We start from the raw sequence: 3,739 nt of genomic DNA, 5'->3' as shown, positions 1-3,739 counted from the left end.
CCTTGTAAATAGCCAACTGGTTAGCCGCCAACCAGTTAGGATTCTTACAATGTTTGATTTTTTTTCCTTTTTCCATTTATAGGACCCAGTTTGCATAGCAGTGCTAAATCCATGACCACGGAGTGATTTATTCTATTTTTTTTTTTATTTGCGACTAGACCTGTTCCGGGAATCCCGGCAGTATAGAGGCGAAAGCTGGCGAAATTGTTCTCATTGATTCAATAGGCAAGAATCTCCTCGATCGAGGGCAGGGTTGAAATACCCCAAGACTTAGCCATAGCGTAGTTCATTCACAAGAGCCTAGAGGAAAAGTGAGTTATCAGATGGACTGAGTTATCAGCGGAATTTGTGATCTCCCTTAATTGCCGTAGCTGTACGGTTAAAATAAGAAAGAAACTAGTCGAGTCGTCTTACCTGTGGGCATTCCAATAGTATGGGAGTGTTCCAAATAGAAACAACACTTTTTGTCGCTCGTGTTGGATTACAAAAAAACTTAGATGAGGAAGTTGAGAAGTTCAAGATATGTTTCGAATTAGAGGTGTACTGAGTCTAAGACGGTCAAATTACATTAGAGAAACTGTTTTATTGGTCTATTTCTTTAAAGATGGGTGTCAGAAGCGTTACGTCCAGGCTAAAGGTTGTCCAGGCTAGCATTAAAACGTCTCGCGTTTAATGTACAATGCATTCATCATGATTGCATGCATTCATTCATTCATTAATTATAGTTCAAAGGCATAACTCGAAATTTCAGGTAAATTGTGCACTCTTTGATACAAGCATTAAATTTGACACACGAGCGCTCACCAATACGAGCGTTTTCAGGTATATAGTGCCAAGATGGACGTTCGCTGATTTCCATGGAAACCACAATTTATTAAAGTTTTCATGAACCTCCTCTGTTTATCCTAGTTTATCAGCAGATTCTTTCATGTCAGTGGTTCAAACTTGTTTTACCAAGTTCATTATTTCTTGGCATATACCCTTAAATACACGTTGCCATGGAAACGAAAAAATAAAATCTTACGTTTGTTGAAAATCGAACGAATTTCTACGGCTTGCCGTATCACAATAAACTTAGTCGCGAATGTATTGGCCATCACACACACAAAGCAGGGTAGTAACTCGTACCATCTTTTGCCATAGCTCTTTGTGTAACGAAAATGGCCCAGCTCTTTACAGCTGGGAGCTGCTGCTGGTAGGGTAATCCACCGTGACTGCATCTGCCCTTCTCTACCGACATGTGCAGTCAGGAAGTACAGGAATTGGAATGGTTGCTTGTTTATATGCGTATCTATCTTGGTATGTGGCGCGCTTCACTAAGGGGTACTGTGAAAACGTGTGGCGGTTGTCGACGACGTGTTATCAGTTGATGCTACAAAATCATAGTATCCCAAACCAGCCCAGTCATTGGTGAACACGTTGGTATCATTATCGTGACACAATAGGTTGCCATAGTAACAGTATGACCTGCTAAAATCACCCTTAATTATAGTATTAAGGGCTTATAATTCAAAAACGGCACCGTGATTTTCTTCTTATTTTATCAAATTTTGATTAGCAGGATAAGATGAAACATTTGGTAAAGTACGAAAAAATTTTGAACATAGGGTTCAGAGCCTCCTTAAATTTTCAAAACATGATAATAATGTGTTCACCAATAATTGGGCAGCTTTCTGAAACCACGATTGTAGCATTAAGTGATAAAAGTGGTTATAATGACCCATCAAAATCTAGGTCTCGGAAAGTACTGAAAACTGTTTTGAGCCACCTTTAGGCCTCCATTTATTTAGTATTTCTAGGGGGAAATTCTCTGTACTTGCACACATGCAGGGAGAAAAAAACAACAATTCTAATCCTACATACATTAATAATGTAAAAACGTAAGGTAAAAACGTGCATAAATTTTAAAAAGAACAAACAACAAGAACCTCGCGGGGGAGTATAATGAGTGAAAAACCTAATTATCGCCAGCTAGCTGGAATTAGAATTGATCAGTATTGGAATGCTCAAAATCCTACAAAGTTTGGTGCTTGTATCAAAAATCGCACAATTGAGTAGCTATGCCGCCGGACTATTATAAATGGAGTAGAACCTTTGATTCCATCATCTTGTAATGGTCATTCCCAGTTTCCCAACTTGGAAATAGACCCGAAGACCAATTATCAGTATCAAGATCGAAGGCATTTTGTTGGACATTTCTGTCTATAGTATCGCTGTACATGTTTGCGAGTCTTGCAATATTTTGACACGCAAATAAAACGGGAACAACATATAAATCACTAATGAAAATTCACAACGGTACTACACTAAATTAAGAAATACATAACATGAGATTTACTATCAAACGTTTTTCTTTACCGAAAACAAAGTGAACTGAGTATTGGCTAGCGTACTCTTACGAAAACTAAGAGGAGCTTCAGCTAACCCGACCAATTTCGTTAGGTACAAATACCGCGGGATATCTAACGAGTGGAGTTGGAGAATAATGCAAATTAAGTCAAGTACAAGGCTTAGGCCATGACCACACTAATCTGTTTTCGCGTGAAAACTGAAGCCTACTTTTTGATACGTTTTCGCCTATCATTCACACCAAAACTACCGAAAACGCTGATGAAAACGAAGGCTTTCGAAAACGATTTCAAAAGCGGAGGTTTTTGAAAACGCTCCGTTTCTACTGTAGATAGGTGAAAGCGGAGGTTTTGAAAACCGTACCAAAAAAAGCGTCATATACTGTCGTTTCCATCAACGTTTTCGGTCGTTCTAGTGTGGACGATAATCGAAAACCCATCAAAAAGTACTTGTTTTCATACGAAAACGGATTAGTGTGGACAGGTAAAAAACAAAACGAAAACGTGTAGTGTGGTGCAAAATATTTTGCTTCGTTTTCGTTGAGACGAAAACGGATACTTTTGAAAACGCATTAGTGTGGTCGGACTTAGCTACCAGGACATGAACAATACGACAGTTACACTAGTTATCCACAGTGAATAGATTTAAACCCTAAAAGGTAGCATTGTTTGCCTTTCCTTAAGTTGATCTGCTGGCTGTAATGAAATGAACCGTAGTTTGTCTTCCGTCTCAATATCATATTTCAATAATGAATTATGTCATCATATACTGGAGCGGAAGTTATGTAATAATTATATAAACAGGAACACTTAAAACCTGAAACTAATTTTACAAAAGCACTTTAATGATCACTGAATAGTCAGCCGAGTTTGAAATATCTATTACTAAATCAGCGAACAAAGCAAATGAGCTTTGCATGCAACTCTGTCAAATTGTATTGTGACAAAAATAGGTATGTAAGGAACACCAGTCATAAATAAATTATAGGATCAGATTCTAGTACGTGATTTCAAAATAAACATGACTTAAAACTTCTGATCAGCGAATGACGTAAGTTGAAGAGTTTAAAGTTAAGTTTACAGTTTGTCGTACATGGGTCGACCTACGATAATTTTTGTTTAAGAGACTTTTCAACTCTCTACATTATCAATGAACGTTTATCCTGTGAAAGCCAATGCTATTAATAAAAATCCTTCAATAATGGCAAAATCCTTTCTTCCTCATTTCATTAAGCTAACAAGTTTCTCCTTTCATACTTGGCGGAAACTATTCAGAGGCTAATTCGGGTGCTTCCTAACATTTTGTACGCCAGTGCGGTATTTTAAGCAGCAGTTTGTGTTATTTATTTTTTCACTGAGGCGTTAGCACGTTCACAGCTTTCATTGTTAGA

Source organism: Orbicella franksi, chromosome 1, assembly GCF_964199315.1.
Source record: "Orbicella franksi chromosome 1, jaOrbFran1.1, whole genome shotgun sequence".
NCBI classification, from domain to species: Eukaryota; Metazoa; Cnidaria; class Anthozoa; order Scleractinia; family Merulinidae; genus Orbicella; species Orbicella franksi.
Note: the sequence above shows the minus strand (reverse complement) of the source record.